This window comes from Cervus canadensis, chromosome 22 (assembly GCF_019320065.1).
Source record: "Cervus canadensis isolate Bull #8, Minnesota chromosome 22, ASM1932006v1, whole genome shotgun sequence".
NCBI classification, from domain to species: Eukaryota; Metazoa; Chordata; class Mammalia; order Artiodactyla; family Cervidae; genus Cervus; species Cervus canadensis.
In genome coordinates, this window is record NC_057407.1 from 31,847,018 (window position 1) to 31,872,954 (window position 25,937).

At 41.8% G+C, this 25,937-nt stretch overlaps 2 long non-coding RNA genes across 3 annotated transcripts in view; one reads left to right on the forward strand and one right to left on the reverse strand.

Moving 5' to 3' along the window:
- Positions 1-25,937, reverse strand: part of LOC122425103 — a 207,789-nt gene that overhangs the window by 149,068 nt on the left and 32,784 nt on the right. The window lies entirely within an intron of this gene.
- On the forward strand, positions 1,221-19,317 carry LOC122425107. The gene is made up of 3 exons (XR_006264700.1): positions 1,221-2,035; positions 8,580-8,663; positions 18,840-19,317. It is a non-coding gene; the product is annotated as an uncharacterized LOC122425107 (long non-coding RNA).

Sequence of the window (25,937 nt, forward strand, 5' to 3'; positions counted from 1 at the left end):
ATGGATTTTAAGGTCTTCAACGGCTCTTTGCTTAAAAATAACATAGCCTACCAACTTCTAGTAGTCTCTGAGCTGCTGTTCCAGGCATCTTAAAGAGGTGTACTTAAAGCTTTAGTTTAAGAAAACTTAAGATGGGAGAAACGTGGGTTTGTTTCCTAGTTTAGTGATTTTCCTGCTGTGTGTACTTAGTCGCTCAGTCATGTGTGACTCTTTGCAACCCCATGGACTGCCATGCTCTCTTCCAGAGGATCTTCCCAACCCAGGGATCGGACCCAGTTCTCCCACATTGCAGGTGGATTCTTTACCAACTGAGCCGCCAGGGATTTCCTGTATGACCCTGGAAAATCACACAATCATGTGGAACTTGATTCTCCATATCCACAAAATGGGAATATTCAGATTTGGATTGTACAGTTGCTTTGAAGATCAAATAAGAGGCATGGGGAGATATTTTAAGGACAAAAAGTTTCGATGTCATGTAAGGTTTGAAAATCAGAAGTCCTCTGAGGACTGATGCAGCTGTCCTTTGTGACTCATTGAGGATTTGTTTGAAACCTGTGGACCTATTTGATTTAAAAGGAATTTATCAGGCACCTACTCTGGCATGGCAATCCACTCTCATATTCTCGCCTGGAGAATCCCATGGACAGAGGAGCCTGGCAGACTACAGTGCACGGGGTCACAGAGAGTCAGACACGACTGAATGACTTAGCATGCACACATGCACTCTGCATTTAGGATGTTTTCCATGTTGCCAAAGAACTTGTGAGCATGGTGGTAGGGGTGGTGGGAAGAAACACACACACAGTGATTAAATAGCAACACATCACACCATGCATCCTCACGGAAGGTTAAGCTCTCTTGAGTTTCCTTTTTTTTTTTTTTCACAAAATGGTGGCAATGAGAAGACTCATCGCATTCAATTCTTGTGAAGGTTAAAAGAGAGAAAACGGGCAGCACAGTGTCTGGCACACAGAAAGCACCCCAAATTTTATCTAGTTTTTAAAGTTAAATTTCTCTCCCTCAATAAAGATTGCTGATATTTCCCTCTATCAGCTTTAAAAAGAGTGGGTTTTTTAAAATTTATTTTTAATTGGAAGATAACTGCTTTTCAATGTGTTGGTTTCTGCGGTACAACAACGTGAATGATTCATAAGTATCCATGTGTCCCCTCCATCTTGAACCTCACTCCCACTCCCTACTCTGTCCCAACCCTCTAGGTTGTCATGGAACACCAGATTGAGCTCCCTGCATCAGACAGCAAATTCCCACTGGCTATCTGTTTTACTTATGGTAATGTCGGGGTGTCAATGCTACTCAAGGAGAGGGGATTTGTGGGGTTTTTTTTTTTTTCTCCTGTTTTGTAATAGGAGCTATGAAGGTTTCTGAGCAGGAGTGACTGTGCCAGATAAACCTGGCAACAGGTGTGGGAGGAAATAAGATGAGGTAAGGCAATAGTTAGGAGGCTATTAAGATGTTATTTTAATGATTTCTAAGAGGGAGGCATGGGAAAATGTGATGGAGAAGGAGGGTAAATGGTGGAGTCAGGGTTCAGAGGAGGCAAGAAGGGCCAGGATCAAGAACTCAGACTTGGTGGTACCCACTGACCACCCTATTCTATCAGCTCCTTTCTGTGGATCAGCGCAAGCAGCCACATTTGGTTATGGACGGTCTTTCCCACTGAGCAAGGGGCAGGAGGAGCTACTGCTGTTGGCTCACACTTGGCAAACCCGCGTGCTCTCTCTCAAGAGGGAGAGTTAGTTTCAGAAGGAAAGAGCGTGGCTTTTCCAGGAGGAGGAGCTAAGGAGAGAGGGTAAATACTGCCAGCAATCTCATGATGGAAATGACCAGATATTCTCAACTGCCTGTTCCATGGAGGAACATGGTTTACGATCTCAGCTAACTGGGTAGCAATGAGGTGAGAGGAGTGGGGAATAAGGAGCAGAGAGAAGATTTAGACCCACCTGCAGAATAATGGAATAATGATGATTTTTTTTTCTTCTTTTTTGGGCACCGCTATGAGCTAGACACTCTGGTAAGCGCTTCACATGTCTTTTCTTATTTAATCCTTCCAGTGACTCAATGAAGTTAGCACTATGATGCTCTCCATTTTGCTCATGAGCAAAGTATAGTAAAGGAGCCAAAATTATTTAGCTGGTAAGGGGCAAAACTCAGTTTGGAAATCAGGCAATATGACTCTGGAGCCCAAGCACTATGTTTAACTGAGCATTCTGAATGTATTAAGGAAACAAGAAGGGAAAAAAAGAAAAAAAATTTAAAAAAGAAGGAGATAAAAACCCCATGAGTAAGAAAGTAGAGCAGATTTTGCACTCATACCTAGGACTTAATATTTGTTTACTTAGTCTCAAAAATATGCTTTTATGGCAATCAAAACAGAGGGAAACTGGAATCACTTCTTTGACACAAACTAGGGACAAGGGCTTTAAAGCTCTGTTTGTTTAATAACAAAAAAGAATAGTTCTGTGTGTGTTTAAGGGAGAACTGATTGTAAACAATGGAACTTCTTTTTGCAGTAATAATATGCTCCTTAAAGTTACCTGCTGGTCACTGACACAGGAAAGATCAACAGAGTCCATTTGTATATGGAAACCTGTCTGTATTTTGTGGTTCAGTCACAGTGCTAAAAACAGCTGGAAATTACAGGAGAATCATCTCACCAGAAAGCAGCTAAGCAAATGGTTAGAAAGGTTTGCTTGTCATATCATATTCCCTTGACTCATTTTTTGCTTTCAGGTTTCATTCTAATAACCCACGTAGTGGTGCTTCTAAGTGGAGGTTACTTATTCCTCATAAAATAGGAGGACTTTGTAATCAGATGTGATTTTGTTAAATGAATGAATATATCAGAAGCCTGAAAGAAACACACTGCTAGGGCAGTATCACTCTACACTCATATCTCTATTAAATACGGCTGTTTACTAAGAGATAATAGCTTTCAAAAGCATCCGCTTTCCCATCCAACAGCGCATAACATTCAGGCAGTCAAATCAGTACTTGTTATATAATCCATGCCTTTGAGGACTCATTTGTTTCACGTTTCTTATCACTATCGATTGTATCAATTACTGGTATAAACTGAAAGACGACCTAATTTATGACATGATGACACACAGTAGATACAGCATTTCTATTTAGAATTGAACAAAACTCTTGTATTTGTTTTCTCTGAGTGCCAAGGAAAGACTCCGGGGACAGAACCAAGACGAATAAAGCATATTTTCTTTTTCTCAGCCCCCTTTCCTAACTAGTTCAACTTCTAGAAACAACACTGGCTAGCCAATGAAAACACTGCTTTGATAAAGGCAAAAATTTAAGATAAAAAACAGCTGGGCAGGGTTTCTTTCTTTTCTTTTTTTTAATACAAAAGGAAACAACTTTGAACTACATAGACAACGTCGTTTAAACCCAAACAGATGTGGTTTAATCTTGTGTTTGATCCTCTTGTAGATTTTTCTCAAAATGCCTGCATATGCATGGAAATGATGACTTTCAGATGTTTGAACATAATTTGTCTCTCTTAGAATATCACCTTGGTACATAGATCATGTACACCAAATACTCCCAGTCTTTGAACATGGACAGCAGGGTACCAGGGGGAATTTATATTGGTCTTTTGGTTTTGCCCACCAATTCTCTAAGAAACCAAAAGGGGAGGAAAAAAGCCATGGGATCCGTAGGTTGTCATTTTCAAAACAAGAGTCACATGTGTTCTCCATGACTTCAGTAAATCATGGGGATAGTTTCAGATAGTTCCAACACTCAGAAATGCTTTTAAGATGAATCATATCACGTGAACACTCTAAAAATAACACACAGTTGATTTGTCCACCACCCAAATGCCTGCCGATTATTATCCACTTATCATACGATATCCTCATGTATTAGGATTTTCCCATCCATTGCTAGGGGAAGAAATCATTGGAACAAAACTATTTTAAAACATGAAATGTCATCAGTCAGACCGTAAAGGCAGAAAGTAATATATACTCAACTCCGCTTTCAGCTTCAAAGGCCATTAGAGATAATAGCCAAAACATTGAAGGAAGGGCTGTGAAGTTAGACATTTTAGACAGTTTTCTCTCTTTGCCCTCTTCCCCCAACCTCAGTGAATATAATGGGGAAGGGAGGAGAGAAGAGAAACTGGAAATCCCTTGTAGGAATCAAAAGAAAGAGAACTCTGGGGACAAAAGGCAGGGAGTAGTTAACACGCAGCTCCACCCAGTGAGGTTGGGGAAGTACAGAGACATCACTGCTACAACGTAGCCTTTGCTTCAAGGCACCTCCTCCTTGGCTCTTGCAATTTTCTCCACAGTCACAGCCCTTCAGAGTATTTAAAAGACCACAACTAGAGAAAGAGGAAATGAGATGCATACATTTCTTGGCAGAATTTTGCAAAGCACATGGAATTTGTGAGAGAGACACAGAGGGAGAGATGGAGGGTCAGGGGGACTGATGGTGGCGGTGAATGTGAGCTTCGTCGTTGGGAAATGAGTCCGATGACTCCAATCGAATCACACGAGGAGGATCCAGTTTACCCTGGTGGCTTTCTGGCCACAAACTGTTGTTCTGCATAATGTCTCACTGCATCAAAACCTCCTTGGGGCGTTAAGTGCTATGTGAGGTCATTGTGAGCCACGATCTAATCTACACCAATAATCTGGTGTTTATATGTGAACTATGCGAACACTTATTATTTTAAAAAGGCAGTTCTGTTTATCCTGCCGGAGTCTCTAAGTCTTCCTCATCGTCCATTCGTGCTGTCTGTCTGGACCTGGTTCTTGATCTCTGTGTGAGGAAGTTGCCTCTCTCAGCATGACTCACAAACAAAGCATCAGACGCTTATGCCCTATGTTGTCAGGACTGCCGTGCCAGAGGCCTCATGAATGATGTTTCCCACCAGGAATTACAGTAGCTGCCAAGGGATGGAGGAGGCAGGCACTGGCCTGGCTACAGACCAATGAGTCAGTGTTCCAGGGGCTTCTTGGAAATCCACCTGACTCCTGGGTGGACGGGCAAGAGGCTGAAGAGGGAGCCAAGAAAGAAGCGCGCCACCTTGGCCCCTGAGCCAAGAAGTAGAGGAGCTCAAGCAATTGCACGGTTCTGGGGAGGCTGGTTTAAGGAGGGGAAGAGGGAGAAAGGAGAGTGTCACAGGCGATACATCAGAAGGCAGATGAATAAGACGCGAAAGTCAGTGGATTAGAAACCCTCTCAACTGGACTCTGTTACTAGAACTTAACTGTGTGCTTTTAGACAAGAGCCAGCTTTCTTACATGCCTAGTGTAAAATGAAGAAGGGTGGGTAAGAGGTTTTGAAACACCCAACTAGAAAATGTTCTCGGCATAACAGTTTTGGTTACAGCTCCCGATTCTATAAATGCACACATCTAACTCATTCCATTTCCACGTTATATGTGACAAAAAAGAAAACGGGTGGAAGGAACGGCAGAGGAGAAAGACACAAAGACCAAGGCAGAAGAAACACAGAAAAGAAACAGCAACAGTAATTCTGGCTGGTCTTCCAGTCTAGAAGGGCATGTCTAGGATGACTTAGAAGAGATGTGAATCTTCATATAAATTATTTATTATTATTATTATATGAAAAGTGACAGTCACTCAGTCGTGTCCGACTCTTTGCAACCCCATGGACTATACAATCCTTGGAATTCTCTAGGCCAGAATACTGGAGTGGGTAGCCTATCCCTTCTCCAGCGGATCTTCCAGACCCAGGAGTCGAACCAGGGTCTCCTGCATTGCAGGCGGATTCTTTACCAACTGAGCTCTCAGAGAAGCTATTATTATATATTATTGTTTAATATTTGGTCTCAGAAACCAGGAACTTCCCATCCTATGAGAATCTCACTTTACTGAGAAGCATCCTGATGTTTATACAGACTAGTGTTTCACATAATAACTTCAACTTTTATTACTGTTTTTGATACAGTATAGGCTCTAACACAAGCCAGATACATCATGTGATATTTAACCCCCAAATCGTTGATCTGTGGTGATGCTGGAGGTAAACTGAGCTGGGATGGCCTTGTGGAAATGATCCTCCCAAGGAACCGTTGTTGTTGTCTAGTTGCTAGGTCAAGTCCCACTCTTTGTGACCCCATGGACTGCAGCCCATCAGGCTCCTCTGTCCAGGGGACTTCCTAGGCAAGAATATTGGAATAGGTTGCCATTTCCTTTTCCAGGAGATCTTCCGAACCCAGGGACTGAATCCATGTCTCCTGCATTGCAGGCATATTCTTTTACCACTGAGCCACCGGGGAAACCCCCACCTAAGGGATGTTCGAGGGTAATTCAAACTATATGTGAGTTTTCACCTCACGTGCCAAGTTTAGACTAGGTGAAACGCTACACCATCTGCACATGCCTCTCGGTGTTGTGGGAATCTCTCTTGTAACTTGGGGACCATATCAAGAAGATCCAGCAAAGGGCAAAGAAACAGGTGAGACCATTACCTCAACCACCATCTTGGCATTACCACGTGGTAGGTACTGACAACAGTACAAGTAACTAATTCGTACGGAGGCCCTTTCGGACGCCAGCTGTGCAGTGGAGCATTTCACACACATTTTTTATTTTTCGCAACAATTTCATGACTCATTCAACACCTAACTCATTTTATTGCCCACCTGCTGAATGCCAAACACTCTCCCAGATCCCAGGGAGTGGGGGTGGGGGTGGGACAGCTGCTAACAGAACCGGAGAAAGATTCTGCTCTCATGAAGCTGAATTCTAGTTGAGGAGAGAAACCATCAACAAATAAATACATTTGGGACTTCCCTGGTGGTCCAGTGGCTAAAACGCCATGCTCCCATCAGAGGGGGCCAGGGTTCGATCCGTGGTCATGGAACTAAATCCCACATGCCGCAACTAAGAGTTCGCACGCCGCAACTAAAGGTCCCTCATGTTGCAACTACGACCTGGTGCAGCCAAATAAAAAAACAAACAAAACAAATGCTTCTGATATCAGGTGGTGGTAAGAACTAAGGGGACAGAGAAAGTAGAGTACAGGGTCAGAGAATGCCTGGCCACGGGGATGCTATTGAACGGGACGGTCAGAGAGGCCTCTCCGGTGATGTCAAAGAAGCCTGGGGAAACCCTGGTGCTGGTGTAGGGGATGCAGTCCTAGCCCCTCCTACAGATGGGGAAACTGAGCTTCCCACACTCTCTTATTCAGGAAGCTGTGAGGATCCCGCCAGATCCCAACACAGCATCTGCTTCCCGTTATGAAAGGACGCAGGTCAGAAGGGGGCTGCAACTACATGAGTGGCTGGCATGTCTGGCACTAAAAACTGCATGAGGCTCTGACCAACCCACCACCTCTTTGTGCCTGTGATGGGTGATATGGCTGGTGTTTTCCTATGGTACTGAGTTAATAGAACTGGCAAACTGCACTGGTATTACCTAGAAATGGCAGATGTTTTCCCGGATGTTTTCCCCCCCTCCTTTGCCTTCTTTCTCCCACTTTTGAACCTCAAGTCATGAGCAAAGGGTCCATGAAGCACGGTTTTCAGGCAGTTTTCACAGGGTGCCAGGGGGCTCCTCAGAGCGGCCTCAAGGACTTTAGGGTGAGGTGACAGGGAGGGTCAGTAATTAGAGCTCCAGTTGACACAGCGCTGCTTTAATCACAGCAGTGATTGTTTCATCTGCCTCATGTCTTGGGACTCCGCAAATGAGATTTCTGGGACGAGCATAAAGTTTCAAAAAACAGAACAGGAAAGCAATGGCTCCCTGTGAATAGAAAATAAATACGTTCTTTGAGCCATCTTAAAACTCTGGCATTAAATGCAGTTTCTTACAAAGTTCTCAGTGGAATTAAAGCCCTAGGGGATAGTTTTAAAGTTTTGAGAACTAAATGGTGTGTGCGCGTGTGTTTAGTCACAAGAATTCTTATCGGAGGAGGATGCCCGTGGACCTAGCGAATTGTTATGCAGCTTTGATCAAAGATTTGGAGAATTCACGAGGGGAGATCAGTGTGTAACTATAATTTTCTCTTTCCTGTGGCACATAGTCTACATACACACGTGTCCCCCCCACACATGCCCACCCACACACATGTCGACCAACAGACGTATGGCATAAGGTTTAGTTTCCTTTCATGACAGTTGTATTTTTAAGATAAAAGTCTAGGAGGAATTCCACTCTGAACATTTCAGAAAATGCATAACTTCTATGCTGGTGAAGTGAGAAGTCTCACCTCTCAAGTGAGGGAAAAACTGGAAAGAGATTGTGGAAGTCAATTTGGTTTATAATCCACATTTGATAGGAAGATCATTTCCTTATGATTTCACCGTGTTTAGCTACTGAATTCAAAACAGGGAGAAACATCCAGGGCTTATAAATATGTATCCCTAGCTGCGGTGGTTTTGAAGGTGTGTTTGTGAGTGTGAGTGTGTGAGTGTGTGTGTGTGTGTGGTCTCTGAGAAGAAAGACCATTCTTTTTTCTGGTATCTTCTGAAAGGCCAGCTGAGTCAGGGAACAGCAACTGTCCTCCAGTGCGCATGCTCTGTTGCCTCCTGTTAGTACTGACATCTCACCAATTCTTGGCAGGTCACATGGCTGCCAATCAGAAATGTCAGCAAAGCTTCTAGCAACTTGTGACTAAGCTGACCATGTGGAGTTATATCAGAAATAGTGAGTATATCTTTGAGACACCTGCTTCAATGCAACTGGTTTCTTCTACACTTTCCCCTTCCCATGAACTGGCCCTGGGATGTAAGCCACATTTAACCAGGTGTGTGAGAAATCATAGGACAGGCTAGCAGAACCACATGGAGAAGGAAGAACAAGGCTGGATGCTCAGATGGTTTCTCAGAAAAGAGCTCCCTACAGCGTGGACCATGTGCCTGCCTCTGGAATATCTCAGCAAAGCTAAAGAAACATCTGCTTGGTTTGAGCCACTGTATTTTTGTTGCTGTTATTGCTTTATTTGTTTCTCGGTATTGACCAATTATTGTCTATTCTAACCAATAACCTGCTGGATATAAGAAAAGAGTAAAAGGTGACTTGGGTTTAGATGACTGAATTTCTGAATTCTACCCTCAACTCGTTTCCTCTATCCTTTTAGATCCACAAGGGAATTACACTGTAGATGAGGGTTTAGCCTCAAAACTTAGTCTTCTACTGAGCTGGCCTGGATCATGCTGGATAGATGTTACAAACTCAGTTGTCAACAGGGTTCAGGCAGGTAAACACAAAGAAGCAAAACGCTGAGTAAAGGCAGACCCAGGGGATACTGTGCGATCCACGGAAAGGACTGTCATTTAGCAACATGGGCTCAGAATGTCTTGATATTTTTATCTGTTTAAAAGAATGTGAAAATCTAGATTTTTAAAAGGTGATATCCATAGATTTAATAGGCTAATTAAAAAATTTAATAGAAAAAAATACTATGGGCACCAAAGAAAATTTTTCCATAGGACACAGTCCTAAGACCGAGGAAATTCCCCACTGCCTAGGCTAAAAGTTAGTCTGTAATCCAGAACCAAACCTGTGTGATTTGAAGGACTTTCTCTGAAATCTCACACCAAAACCCTGGAAGTCTAATCAGACAACTATTGGAAAGCTCACTTCAATGTATTTACACAGCAAAAAGGTGGGAGCCCAAAAGCAAGAGAAGGAGTCTAATTAATGTCTTGAGTGGACATGATGTGGGGCATTGGATCAAACATTTTGGGGTCAAGATAGTAGGTCTGGAGCCTGTTCTTTTTTTTTTTTTTGCCAGTGAATAAGTTAAGTTTCCTCATTTCCAAGCAAAGTAATTATTGCTAACAAACAAAATTAGTAACATATTCAGTTCAGTTGCTCAGTTGTGTCCAACTCTTTGTGACCCCATGAACCACAGCATGCCAGGCCTCCCTGTCCACCACCAACTCCCAGAGTTCACCCAAACCCATGTCCATTGAGTTGGTGATGCCATCCAACCATCTCATCCTCTGTCATCCCCTTCTCCTCCTGCCCTCAATCTTTCCCAGCATCAGGGTCTTTTCCAATGAGTCAGCTCTTCGTATCAGGTGGCCAAAGTACTGGAGTTTCAGCTTCAGCATCAGTCCTTCCAATGAATATTCAGGACTGATTTCCTTTAGGATGGACTGGTTGGATCTCCTTGCAGTCCAAGGGAGTAACATATTAGGATGTCATAATTAAACAACTGGGAGTTTGGAAAGAAGAGGAACCAATGAAACTCCTAGAATCTTGATTTTGTCAACATGTAGACACAACATCAAGTATCTTAACTCTTTCTTTGACCTCTTCACTGAAGCCATACCCACATCTAATAATCAGTAAGTGGCTCTGAATAAGGCACCAGTTACCCCTATCAAGGGACTCAAGTCAACAACAAGGCTGCAGCCAATAGAAAAAAAGTGGTAGCCCTGTTTGCTACGTGGGGACAGGAGCCCCGGTGCTGGATAGCCAGAGTGGGCTAGGGAAGTTCCACAACTGAAAATCAGGGTGCTGTTTCAAAAAGGAGGGGGAAAATATTGCTAGTCAGGGCAAAACAGTAGTCCTTACAATAACTGTTTCCATGTGGAGATTGCTCCAGCATTTCTTGGGGAAGTAATTTTTTTTTTCTGAATTTCACATTCGGAGAAAGATGAATTTTAGGAATCAGAAAAATGGGGGCAAGCATTATAACTCTTCAGTCGAATAAAAGATTAACATTTAACACAGATACATTACTCCTCAAAGGAACCCAGTGATGTCAAGAACAAAGCAACAGCAGAAAAAGCAGACATGCAGAGTTGAAGGTCAAAGTCAAGATTTCTTTTAATTGGGACCAGGCAAGGAGGAGAGAAGCACTTAGAGTCTAACCAGTTTTGGTTGTAGCTATGGCCATGTTATAAATACTTGTTCATGACCCTGTTGGCTACTAATGATGTGTTCTTCTTACCAATAAAGTAATTGTTAAGGTTATTCACATATCTTTTATACTCAATCAATGAGTGTTATTGCCCCAAACAACAGGTTTTCAAAGAAAAATAAAATTTCAAATTGGTAATTTCTATACACACCTCTGTGTAGACCATATAGTCTTACTAGAGTGTTACATTATATAAAACCCACCTAGTTATGTCCCCAGACATTTTCCAGTATTTGTGCATTCAGTCTAGACTACAGTTCTTTGTGACTATTACTAAACTGACTTATGTTTCTCCTTAAATTTTCTTTTTGAAAATTCTAAGATTGAGTTAAGTACAGGAGCAACATTGGGGATATACTGGGAGTCTTTTAATAACAATTTATGATCTGGGGTGTTTCAGAGAATTCTGATCTTTTCTTCCCAGTTCCCTAATATTAATATCCACCTGGAGTTGAGAAACAAATTATACCTGCCACTGGGGAAAGGAATTGTGCAAAGAGGAAGTGAAGGCGGGAGCGGAGAGGAGGAGAGGTGCTGAGGCTACATGGGAGGCCGAGCGGAGGTGGTCTCACGCTGTTGCAGCCTCAAGAGGCAGAGAGACTCTGGGGAGGGAAAACCAAGGGGGGCAGATCAGGCTCCTCCTTTAGGGGGTTTGGGGAGGGGATGGGTTCAGAGTGGGTGTGGGGGGTAGGGAGGAGAGGGCAAGAAAGAACTGAGAGAATAGGAGGGAAAGAAGAAAGCAGAAATGAGCTCTTTCTAGGGACCAAGAAAATCCATTAGTCTGACCATTTTTTGAGTGTTTAGGGTTGGAGCTCCATCTGGGCTGACTGGACAATAGCCAGTGGGATGTCAGGATGGCCCTCTCCCCCACGGGGAGGGGGTGCATCTGCATGCAGTTTCTCATGGGGCCAGTGGATTCCTCTGGAAGGAGAGATGGTGGGTTCACGGGCCCCCAGGTCTCTAACAGACAACTACTGCAGACAGTGGGAATATGCTGTGACATCTACTCCCCAGTGCTAGTGGAGACCCCAAAGGACGCACTCAGAAGAAAGGAGCGGCTGAATGGGCTTGGAAAGAGGTCTGCTCTATCAGTGCCTCACAAGCTACACTTAATCTGTGAGGGGCACGAGGCTGAAAAGTAGAGCGAATATGTGGCCATGTAGTCACAATGTGGATGGAATTGGACCAGCTTGAACAGGGAGCCAAGTCTAGTGATGTTGAAAAATGAGAGTTGCTCAATCGTGTCCAACTCTTTGTGACCCCATGGAATTATCCAGGCCAGAATATTGGAGTGGGTAACCTTTCCCTTCTCCAGGGGATCTTCCCAACCCAGGGATCGAACCCAGGTCTCCCACACTGCAGGCAGGAAGCTCAAGTGTGGCCGAGCCTCTCCCCACACCTAGTGATATCTCACAGACAAGAGATAAGTCCTGGCCTTGGGTCAAAACACTATCGGTGCAAATGCAAGAGGCAAAAAGACTTCAAAATTTAAGTAGACAAGAAATTCGGTATAAATGAAGCATGGACAGGACTGCCAAAAATAAAATATGATACATGGTGAAGGAGTAACAGTATCGGTTGTGAACATTAAATAAGATACTGCATGTAGTGCCAGGAACATACTATATGCTCAATAAATGTTAGTGACTATTACTGCTATGGCTACTTTTTAACTATGATTGGGAATCAAGCATAAATCATTCCTACCTTTGGCCCACATCAGAAGCTTTAACAGATTATGCAGCTGAATTATACCAACAACCACTCGAAGTCAGAAATAATATTTGGTTTCCCAGTTTGTTATCTCCAGATAACAAACGGAGGCTCAGATGGTGACTTACCAACATTACAGAGCAAATAGGAGGAAGAACTGGGATTTAAAGCTCTATCTTTACACATTCCTAGATGGCTTTTTTAAAAAAAAGCAAAAAATAGCATGTGAGAATCTATTTTGACAAGTAAGTACAGTATAAAAAATCTGACCTGAGAAGTATCAACAACAACAACAAAAGGTAAAAATAAATGTTCAATGTTCACAAATATTATAAAAATAATACAAAAGAGAGTTAAAATTTTCATGGAGAAAAAACACAAAACATGTCCAGTTATAAAAAGGCTCTTCCCTTGCAAGAAATAGGTATAAAGCAGAAAACCCAGTTTGGTTTCACTGCGGAAAATGTCCAAAACAACTTAAAAAAACCAATCGAAGTCTGACTTTGTACCTACCTATTCTTGACATGGGGAACGTTGGCGGAGCTGTCCTTGAACTCAGGACAGCCAAGAGTTCTCTATCTGGGGTCCATCCTACACTAACCTTCAAGTAAAAGCAGAAGAAAAACAAGCCTGAGCTCAGCAGTTGGTGACAACAGACCCCATTCTTATCTGCTATAATTTTCTAGGCCTGTAGCAGGGATGGTAGGAGCTGGGGGTGGAAGTGGGGGTCATGGAAGGGTTCTTGGAGAGTTTTTGGTGGGAAGAAGAGAAGGGGATTAAATAAGCCATGACTATGTCTACATCACAGTTCCAAACCATCCGAAATGTCTATTTCCCTCTGGGTGGCTCAACAAAAGCGTCTTTGCCTTTAATTCCAAAAGAATGGTTGGATTTCTAATCTGCCCACACACTCTAATGGGTCAGATGAAATACTTTCATTCTGGAATGACCTTACAAGGAAAACTGAGTTTTGAGATCAGTCCATAGGTTTTTATTTTCCTTTCTACTCAACCCAGACAAAGCCATAATACTCAATTTAGGATTAAAACAAAAGAGTTTATAGGAAGAAAAAAAAGCTTTTCCTTTGGAGATAAAAATAGCATCTGCTTCTTCTGAGAGTGAGTTAGCAGCTGGAGGAAATTATTTATATCGTCCTGACCCTTTTTAAAATTTGTTGGTCACCTTTTTATTTAATTACTTTTGCCTTTATGATTTAAAACTCTCATGATTTTAGCATCCATTATTTCAGGAGCATCTGCATATGTGGATTATTTTGCCCAGCTTTGAAGTTTTCCCAAGTTATATCAAACAGTAATTTTATGAGCTCTCCAGCTCTTCTCAACCCATTACTCTGAAAACAACAGGTATAATCTTAGAAGAAAAAGTTCCCTAACAGTCAATGACTTCACTTATATCACACAGTTTCAACAGATTCTCTGAGTCTGAATGAAGCTGCCAGTTCCCAAAACTATGTAGAAAAAGGCAATCAAGTCTGGGATGCTATCTTTGTTTTTTCTCTTCAAATATTATATTTTACTATAAATTATATTTTGGAGGCATGGGGAAGAATATACTTAAAATGTGATTTCTTTTTTCCACTTTCAGAAAAATTCTCTGGTACCCAGTGGACTTAGGGTAGGCAGAAACCTTATTATTAACTAAAATTTGAGAACTCTGTAGTGTGGTAACTTTGAAGTGGCTCTTTGTTGTGGTTTGAATTCTAGGATGGGAGCAAAAGCTGTCGGCAACCTTGGGGAATTACTTAACTTTTCCTGCATTTGTTCCTCACCAACTGAGAAAACTTCTCTTCCCAGTATAAAGAGTGAAGCATACTTTAAAAATACAGCCTGGATAGTTTTACTCTCCATTTGAATTCTCTTATCCTTGGTAAGAAGAAACCAGCTTCTAAACAAAATTTCATCTCTGTATCCCTGGAGTTTAAGAAGTATTGATGCCAGGAAGAAAACAGGCAAGAAGAGATGATGAACAGCAGAAAGGGAAATTGGGAAAAGTCGCCTTCTCACCATCCGCACACTCACATCAGAAGATTAGCAATTATTTATGAGGTGACCAGCCTGTGAATTATTCACTATAGGGCTATGACTCTTCTAGAGCTAGCATTTTATCAGTGCTGTGTTTATGTTAGCAAAGACTTGCTTCTCACACTGTATTAAGAGTGAACATTTACCAGGGCTCTACCAAAGTATTTTGTCAGTATGTTTGTCCTTTAGAATTTGAGAGGAAAAAAGTACACTGTCCTTATGCAATGAGAGCTTTCACACACAGCCTGGAGGAAGCCAGGAGGGAGGGCAGGTCCATGTCAGCGCTCTGGCAGGGGCAGAATCTGCTTTGTAGACTCAGCAGCTCTGTGAGAACCTCATTGCTAGGAACTAATTACAACAGAGCAGCTTTGCACCTTTTTGGGCCGTTTAATTCCAAATTGCCTTGAGGGTACTGAAAACCAGTCTCATGGACAAGAGAGTGGTACTCAGACAGAAAGCATCTCACAAAATTTGACCAGCCACCCGCCTTTGGGCAGGATGTACATGAAGGACACAGGAACGTTAATGTCTACGGCAGACACCTCTCCCTTGAAAAGGCAACAGTTATCTTTAAGGAAATAACAATCCAGGGCTGAATCTATATTTACATTGACAACTGTAACTTTGAATCTCTCATTAATATTGCCTACATTGCGTGTTAGAAATCAAATAATTCCATTGATCCAAACGTTCAAGTCAAAATATAAAAACCAAAAATTATAAAATTTTCATAGTTTACCTTTTAGATATAAAATTCAGTGAGAAAGTTCCGAAATATATATTTTAAAACTTTGTTATTTTCCATCCCAGTTGACCAGCTAAGAGGAAAGGCATCCTTCCGAGGCTAAAAGAGTTCCACATTTGGCATGCCTTGTAACTCTTTCAACCTTGTGGTTTTAATTAATTTTCAAAATAATTGATCATTAGAACCAATACTCTTGCTCTCCACTTTGCACTCACTTGAAAATAAAAGCCTGATATCTAAATTCAATAAAGCATTTAAAGTATTTAATAAGCTCCACTTTACAGGCAAAGTTGGTGATATTATGGTTCTATGAACCAAAAAGTAGGACAAATAGAATACTCGAGACATTTGTTCAGTCCACATACCAAAGTATATGTATGGCTCTTGAGTGCTCTGAGGTAACTGATGTGTGAATGTACTGATTGTACATCCGGGGACCAGCTGTATGTAGTAAGACCCTGAGTTGAGTGTTAGTCGTTCAGTCATGTCCAACTCTTTGAGACCCCATGGACTGTAGCCCACCAGGCTCATCTGTCCATGGATCCTCCAGGCAAGAATACTGGAGTGAGTAGCCATTCCCTTCTCCAGGAGATCTTCTCTACCCAGGGATCAAACCCAGGTCTCCTGCATTGCAGGCAGATTTTTTACCATCTGAGACACCAAGAAAGCCAGTAAGACCATATATTTCTCCAATAGTTGCACTTTTTGGAAACAGTGATAGACTCTTACAAATGTACCATACCTCTCTTTGAGGACATACAGTTGAAAGCATGTGCATCTATCAAAGGACAAAATGAGGTTAATGAAATAGCTTTGATAACTATGCTAATTGTGGCATCAGAAGCTGGGGTTTGAATTTCTGTTTTGAATTGGAGAAAATTAATTTTCTTTGGAATGCAATGTTTACCCAATTTAGGTGACAGTGGCTTTGTTTCCACTTTTTTTTTTTTTAAATTTATAAAACTACTTGATGACAACTATTAACTTAAAAGCACTTGGAAGATAATCTCTTCTCTTTTAAATTTCACAGACACAAAATAGGTTAAACACAGTTTAAAAAGAACTAAAAGAAGTGCTCTTGCTGTATAGTGTCTATGAATGGGAACTCTGGTTTAGGCAGGCCTAAGCTGTTCCCTACCTCTGTCAGTTACTAGCTGTGTGACTATGGGCAAGCCACAAAAACTTTATGCCTCAGTTTCTTCATCTGTAAAATGGGAGACAGCAGTACTTATACACAGTTATTGAGAGAATAATTGGATCCATGTAAGTATTTTGGAACAGGGCCTGACTCAAAAAATATATTAATATTTTATAGAATTCATACATATTAGAAGTTACTATTGTTTTTTTCTTACCCATCAATTTCTTCTGTCACTAAATTTTATATGTGACTATTTTAAGAATAATTTCAGTCATAAAACCACACACCAGTAGGCAATTAATGTATGACAAATGTGGCAAGAATATAACACAGAGAAAAGATTCTTCAATGTGTGGTGCTGGAAAAGCTAGACAGCTACATGCAAAGGAATGAGATTAGAGTATTTCCTCACACCACGTACAAAAATAAACTCAAAATGTACTAAAGATGTAAACATAAGGCTTGAAACCATAAAACTTCTAGAAGAAAACACAGGCAGAATATTTTTGGACATCAATTGTAGCAATATATTTTTGGATCTGTCTCTTTAGCCAAGAGAAATAAAAGCAAAAATAAACATACGCAACTTAACTAAACATAACAGCTGTGCACAGCAAAAGAAACCATCAACAAAATGAAAAGGCAACCTATGAGCTGGGAGAAAGCTTTTGCAAATAATGTGACCAACCAGGGGTTTATATCCAAAATATGTAAACAGCTCATACAACTCAATATCAAAAAGACAACCCAATCAAAAAACAAGGGTAGGAAGACCTAAATATTTTTTCAGAGATGAAATACAGATGGCTAACAGGCACAAAGATGCTCTGCATCGCTAATTACTAGAGAAATGCAAATCAAAACAGCAATTAAATGCCATCTCATACCTGTCAGAATGGCTATCATCAAAAAGTCTACAAACAACAAATGCTGGCAAGGATGCAGATAAAAGGGGGCTCCAGTATACTGCTGTTGATAATGTAAATTGGTGCAGCCACTATGGAGAGCAGTATGTAAGAGTCATCAAAAGATCAATAATAGAGCTACCATATATGACCCAGCAAACCAGTATTTCCAGTTAAATATCGAGCAGAGTTGGGTATTTAACTGGAAAAAATTAAAACATGAATTTAAAAAGATGCATGTAACTCATGTTCATAGCATGACTATATTTACAATACCTAAGATATCGAAGCACCTCAAGTATTCAACAGACAAAAAATTTGGTATCTACACAATGGACTATTACTTAGCCATAAAAAAGAGTGAAATTCTGCCATCTGCAACAATGTGGATGAACCTCCAGAATATTATGCTTATGAAATAAATCAGATAGAAAGATAAATACTGTATGATATCACTTGTATGTGCAATCTAAAAAATAAAACAAATGGATGTATACAGCAAGAGTAACGTCAGTCAGTTCAACAGATATGGCAAGACCAATCAATTTATATAAAAGACAAAAGTCTGAAAGAGAAAAGCATAAATTCTAATGAGCAATGAACACAAACTTAGATCCGAGATTCCTAGCAACCAGGGAAGGGAGGGAAACACAATGAATAGAACACTGGATTACATCACCAACTAAAAGAAAGCATTAATATTTGTTTCATTTACTGATAGTTGCATAACAAACCACCTCAAAACCTGAGGTGGTCATAATTTTTCAAGATTCTCTGGGTTTGCGGAGTGATTCTTTTGATCTTGCTTGGGGTCATCCATGAATCTACATGTAGCTGGAAAATGATGGGAGACTGGGATTGGTTGGGGCTGTTCATAAGGATATCTTTATTTATCTCCAATGTGGTCAACTTAAGATTCCTCACAGCATGGCAGACTCAAGGTAGCAGTTCAAGAAAGAGTTCCAATAGAACAAGCCCCAGCATGCAAGCACATATCAAGTCTCTATTTGCATTATCCTTGCTAATGTCCCATTGACAAAATCAAGTCATGTGTCCAAGGCGAGAGTAACACAAGGTTGGAATATCAGGAGTTATGGTTCATGGGGCCCACACTACCAGAATTTCTAAGGACAGTCTAAGTAAGAAATCTGGGAATTGCTGTCACGTCAAACTCAAAAATATGCTATCTTCATGGTTTATGTCCTTTTGACTATTAAATCTTGCTTCCATGTATTATATTCTTTTTTTTTTGTTTTGTCCCTATAATGAGACCACTGATCCAGGAGTTATCAGCTCCTATCAGTTGGACTACAAAGACTTTATTAGTCTTCTCCCCCTGGCAACCCTGGAATCATTTTCTATGTCCTTTTGTTGATGACACCTACCCTGCCTTTCTTTTCTAGAACAAGATCAGCAATTGTGCTGCACATGTTGTCCATGAATTCAAAGGCTTCCATAGATCTCCTGTGAACTGTGATGAAGGACTGGAAAAAGTTCTACTGTTGTAGGAGGTATAAATTGTATCAACTGGGGGAACAATCGAAATGCAAACTTCTGGGCCCATCCAAACAATCTACAGAGAACCAAGAGCATATGGACATTTTATGAGCACACATAAAAAATTGCCTTCTGATCTACACCCTCCTGTCCTTCTCCTACCTTCTGATGATTATTTTTCTTTCAGTATTTTTTACTTCTGTGCATAGGAGAAAGGATAAGAGAGTGAGAACTACAACAAGGTAGTTGTAGATACCTTGGAGATAACTCCTACCTTATATTATCATTGTAAATATCAATCAAGACAATATAGATAAAGTGCTATGCCTGAAGCAAAGTAAGAATTCCATTATTGTTGTCACTACTGTTACTATTATTACTACTTCCACTACTATTATTACTCATACTTCCTGTAGTGCTTTATGCTTAAGAGTGAAAAGGAATGCAGATGAATACAGAGTTCACAGATCAAACTATTCAACCCTAATCTGAATGACATTGCCTGAGCACCTGGATCCAGCTGTGCCTGAAGCCGTCATCTTATTGGACTTTTCAGTTCCTAGAGTCAACTGGTTCCTCTTTGGCTTGAAGTTAGATGGAATTAGAGGTCTGTCACTTGCAATTATGAGGTCTTGACTGACATAGGGCCCAAATCTATTCTGTATCAGTTTCAGCTAAAATACAGACTCTTGTTCCTACCCCTGGAGATTCTAATTTTGTCTGCTTGGAGTAGGGCCTGGAAGTTTGTAATTTAAGACCACTCTAAATGACTCAGATGTCATCAGACTTACACATCAGCTTTAGGGAACCACTTCCTTAACTTGTGAGTTCCTTATTTGGCAGTCCCTATAGGACCTTGGAAGTTGCATTACACACACAAGACCCATTAATATTTGTAGAATTGAACACACATTCCAAGAACATGAGTAATTAGACAGGACAGATTGGCTTGATAGGCTGAATATATGAAGTTGGCAGAATAGTTAAGAAGAATCAGATTGCTTCCAGAAATTTCTAGCTCTTGGGGTAGCTACCTTGCTTGAATTAATTTAGTACCAATTAAAAACATTATTTGGTTTTCTCTACAGCTTTAATGTTTTCGTTTGGTGACCAATTCATCCTTTGACCTTGGACCTGTTTCTTGACATAATTTAATACTACATTTTGGGGGTTTTTTTGTTTTGCATTTAGACATCTCCGTTACATATAAAGATTTCATGTTAGGGTTGCCCTTTATGATAAATTTTATTTCAGCTGAATGGTTGTCTAATAGAAGTTTCAGTCTCATTCCAACCACATCAAGGAGTTCCCAGAGAAAATGGTTTCATACATTTAGGAGGCTGACAAATGGGGTGAGAATCCTCCTTTATGCAAGACAGGCAGTAAAAGGTGCTACTGACGAAAACATTAAGAGCACATACTATCAAAGTGGGAATGAAGTCAAAACCCACCTGGAGGAGAACTCTGCTCCCTTTATGTGATTCACACTTCAGCAATTTCATGCTCTCCACCCCACAAATATTACAATGGTTCCTTTGGAAAAGTGCATCTGAAGGCTTGTCTGGATGGATTTTTAAGAGTTATAGACCAGAGCTGACAATGTGACCACAGAAAAAGACTTGTTTCAAAGACTCCCAGTGGAAGCCACCCATCGCCCGCACTGAGGGAGAGTCAGTTTGGATGTGAATTCTGAAAGATTACTTTTCAAAGCAGCATTGTGTTGATGGTTTGGATTATAAAGCTGAAAGGGCCAAAGATAACTAAATTTGAACCATTGGAATTACACTAGAACCTAGAAATTCATAGCTGGAAAAAAATGCATAAACTCGCTTATCAGGTCTCCCTCTGATTAGATACCACATAAAGTGTCAGGTGCTGAAGAATTGGTGGCTTTTGAACTGTGGTGTTGGAGAAGACTCTTGAGAGTCCCGTGGACTGCAAGGACATCCAACCAGTCCATCCTAAAGGAGATCAGTCCTGGGTGTTCATTGGAAGGACTGATGTTGAAGCTGAAACTCCAATACTTTGGCCATCTGATGCAAAGAGCTGACTCATTTGAAAAGACCCTGATGCTGGGAAACATTGAGGGCAGGAGGAGAAGGGGATGGCAGAGGATGAGATGGTTGGTTGGCATCACCGACTTGATGGACATGAGTTTGGGTGAACTCTGGGAGTTGGTGATGGACAGGGAGGTCTGGCGTGCTGCAGTCCTTGGGGTCGCAAAGAGTTGGACACGACTGAGCAACTGAATTGAACTGAAAGTGTCAGGGCGAGAGCCATGGGCCCACTTTAAACATTACAACAAAATGCATGCCCTAGAGATAACATTCTAGGTGATCACCGTCAAGTACTACATCAGAGCCACAGACTCCCTAAGTGGAAGTAGAAACTCTTGAGTATCTTCTGGAGAGAGAAAAATACTCTATTCTTCCAGTTAAAGTAAGACATGCTCTTGGATGGAGGAAAGCCCAGAGATCCTTAGCTTTGATTTCGAGGATCTATTACAGGGAGAGAGAACAGTGGTTGAGGTCCATGGCATCAACCATGAAAACCATACCTAAGACCTTGCGTCTGTAGGCTTGTGAGATTTTGGGGAGCAGAAGCACCCAAGAAAGATTAAGAATCACCAATTTTCTCCCACTTAACCCATTTTACAGATAGGAATACTAACAACATCACTGACATGCCCAGTATCACACAGCAAGACTCAAGGAACTAGGTTTAAATCTTTGAGTTGCAGCAGACAGATGGGAACCTCATTGTGAACTTGAGGCAGGAGTTGCAAACCAAAAATCTTGGAGTGAACTTAACCCACAGTCCAGCTTTCTTTCACCAGCACAGTGTTTAAACCCATTGGGTAAAGTCACAAATGGCCAGATGTTTCTGATAAGTAGCCAGATTTGGCAAACCGGAGCCCACCTTTCTTTGGCAGGTGCCCAAAGAAGTTTGGGCCGCCCCTTCCCCTCTCTCCCACTGTACGCTCTCTTATGCTTCCCTTATTTACCCTGCCCGGCCTGGTCCGGTAACACTTCAGTTTGTGATTCTGGGTATAGAACCTCCAGACACCTGCAGCGTCCTTTGGGGAGGGGGGTCTACAAAGCTCCTTAAGGTCTGGTTCTGTATCAGTCACTGTGGTTGCGGTTTATTAAAACAGATAAAAACTGCAGTCACAATAGCTTAGAATCACAAATGTTTCCTTCTCACTCAGGCTACAAACATGTCCATCAGACTTGGGACAAGCAGTCATTCAGGAATACAATCTGAGCAGCTACTGCCTCAAACACTGCCAAGCAAGAGTTCGGGACATCCTCACACTGACAATGAAATGCTTCGGTCTCAGAGGTGACACAGGTGGCATCTGCTTGAGGTCATGGGTCAGGATCAGTCACATGGCTCCACCCTACAGCAAAGGGGCTTGGAGACGTCATGTCATGATGTGTGCAGATCACAGCGGCTGAGGAATATTGAGTGAGCATCACTGACTCCTCCCATCAGTTGTGGCAACCTGGCCTGGGTCATGAACAGTGGAGCGCAATTCTGAGAAATGCTGGATGGCTTTGGGTTTCCTGTGGATAACTTTTCCACAGTCACAAAGCACCCTCTGCACGAAGAACAGGCAGGCAGAAAATCTACGTGAGGTTTAAGGATGTCCTATGGAGACAGTCATCCCTTTTGCCTTTGATTCAGTTTCCAGATTTTTTTTTTTAATGGATGATATTGGTTAAGGGGACTGTATATCTGAGCCTCAGTTTCCTCATCTGTAACTGGAGTAAGACCACAATTCTACAGGTTTGTGGAGATAATTACCTTAAGTGAACCCAGACAGTATGTGTAAAGTCCAATGTCTGCATCAGTGGTAGCTTCTATTTTGGTGGGTGGCACATCTTAGTGGTTCCAAGGATGGGCTTTCAAGTAGCGATGTGACTTTGGCAAAGTCATTAACTCTTCCTGAAACTCAGTATCCTTGTCTTAAAAATGGGAAATCACTGTGCCTGCACCTGGGATGACTCAATAAGGTTATGGACGAAAAGCACCTCGAACAAACTAAGCATTGTAGAAATATGGTAGCATAACTGTATAACACAGGGAACTATATTCAGTGTCCTGGAATAAACCATAATGGAAAAGAATATAAAAAAGAATGTATATATGCATAACTTGGCTGTAAATTAATACTACAATGTAAATCAAATATATTTCCATAATAAATAAAGAAAAGAAATACCATAACTTAGTATTTTAAACAGATTATTACGTGGATTAGTAGGTGCATGCCCAAAGTCTTTTTTTTTTTTCTTTACAAATGAAAAAAAACCAACACTAATTCTTGCTCTTCTGATCAGTATCAGTATCACTTGATTTGAGCCTGTTTTTGGCATAAGATGTTGCTACTTTATGACCTTATTGGATATAAAACTCTCTCTGGTTGGGGCTCCAAGCCTCCCTGGTGTTCCCTGATGAGGATGAACTCCAAGTATTTGGCAGCCCTGCTGATCTCTGATCCGTGGGGCACATTTGTGCAGCAGTCAAAAAATTATAATGCAGTTCAGGGAGCTGCTGCCAGTTCTGATCAGTGTCAAATTGCTTAGCCAAAATTACAGGGAACTTTTCGTCTTATCTACTTAAATCCCCCTCTAAGAACCCAATAAACAAATTGATGCCAGGAAATCAAGGAGATTGCTTTTGCTACAGATCTTCTTGTGAGTATCACAGACAAACATAAGGAAAATATAAGACACTTGACACAAACGAAAAAAAAAAAAAATCAAGAAATCCAGAGAGGGTTGTCTGTATTCCACACTCGAACCCTGGTTCCCCAAATGTCAGGGGAAAAGACACAGAAAGACAAGAAAACACATCTTCTAGGGGACTCCTAAATGCTTAATTTTCAAAATATAACTCTCAAGTCAGTGTCCTGTAAGGCAGTTGTATTTGTTTTCATTTTATAGATGAGGAAACTGAGGCCTGGAGAGGCTGAGCAAGTGCTCAAGGTCACCCAGGACACAGGGGAGATCTCAAATCTGAACCACACATGTGACTCACTCTTTCTACTTTGGCCAGCAATTTCTCCAGGCAGGGAAAAGTTCTCTCTGAAATGTCAGCTTTAGCATGCCTTCAAAATGTGGCCTGGAGAGGTTAATGAGTTTTCCAGAGAAGTCAAATAATCTGCTGAAGGTCTCACAGCCGGTTAGTGGGGAGAGGTAGCTCCAAAGCCTGTGTTCTCTCCCCAGTTCCACGCAGCCTCAAAAAGAGCAGGCAGATGCTCCCCCCAGACGCTGATTCTCTGGGCTCCCTCAGGCTTCTCCAGTCACTGCAACTCTTAGAGGTAACTCAGGAATTGCCCCGATTCCATTTTGAACCAAAAGACATTCTTTAGTTAAACTTGAAGGCCGGTCGGTTTCTGCTGGCTTTGGAATTAAGGGCTGCAGTGGAGACCCGCGCTACCATCTCTCACGTGGAGACCACATAAAACTGATCTAAGCTGCCAAGCATTTTGAACCAGCCTGCCAGCCGAAGGTCACTTTAATTTCTCATCCGCCTTCTACAGGCAAGTTCTACTTCCCACTCTGACTGATGCAGGATATGACAGTCCTGCCCAGGCAAGCTGCTTCCAGCGAACTGGAGGGGTGCAGCCCTGGATTCCGGGCCAGGGGCGAGAGATGAGGTCAGCACTCAGGTTTCAGCCCCCAGATTTCTTTACAGCGGAGGGAAGCAAGAGCTTTTTAAAGGGACACTGTCAAGGGTGATCCAAAGATCCCATCTCTTCCCCTACCCTGGGCATGCCCGAGTCCTTCAGTATCAAACCGTGAGGGCCTCTACGGACAGACTTAGCAGTCTTCAGTTTTCCCATGTGATGGGGAATTTGCTTCCGAGGTGTCAAGAGATCTAAACCAGGTCTGACACTTTAAACCCCAGCAGGTACTCCAGTGAAGCTGGCAGGGGTAGGAGTGGGGGCTGGGGAAGGAGACACGAAGTGGTGGTCCCCAAGGGGTAGGAAGCATGCAGTCGGCAGAGTAGAGGAGTATACAGGGTTCTGCCTAAGTCTGGGGCTGAGCCTCCAAACTGAAGTCTCCAGAGCATCCATTTCACAGACTCCATTTTTAAGGGTCCAGATAAGAAGTAGAAACAGCACTGGTCCATCAGGAAGAAAAATGATGATGGTGGTGAGGAGAGGAGGATGTTGGGAGGCGAAACGATCCTTCTTGGCGCCTGACAGTCCCTTGAGGTGCAGGATGTGTAACTGACAACACTCTCCTCTCTGCCCCTTGACTGCCTTTCCTCTTAAGACGGGGAGAAACTTACCTGCTTAGTAAAATGTGGAAAGAGAAGGTTCCTCTTTCTGTCTTTCCAAGTGTGAACCTGTCAGCAGCAGGGTGAGTTCCTGCCAGCTCCTCCATGCTGTGGATCCTGTCTGACATCACTGCTCAGGCTGGTTGTGTTCGGCTCCCTGTCAGAAAGGGGTGGGGAGGGGGTTCCTAATTCCATTGCACGCACTTACATGCAGATAAAAAGTGCAGCTTCCATCCTAGCCTTTGCCTGTCATTTGAGTTATGGCTAGATTTTCCAACCTGCAACTCTTTTTGTCTTTTTTCTCAATTTGTTCAGAATCCAGGTGGAGAAGTGGGGGGGGGGGGGTCATATTTATTGGATACCTGTGTTGGTCAGCTTTATGTGTCAACCTGAGTAGACAATGGTGTCCAGGTGACTAATCAAACACCAGATGTTGCTATGAAGGTGTTTTCTTTAGATGTGATTAATATTTAAATCAGCGAGTTTGAGTAAAGCAGATTTGCCTTCAGTGGAGTCTCTCAAATTTCTCCCTCTTTTTCACACAAACTCATGTCCATGATAATAAAGGAACCCTCCTGAAAATGTACCTAACTTGTATCCACTAAGTGTACCTACTTCCTCAGAGCCTTACCCTTTATTTTTCATGACTATACTTAATTTGATAAACTGATACAGATAAATGCATTCTTGGATACTGAATGGCATGACAGTTA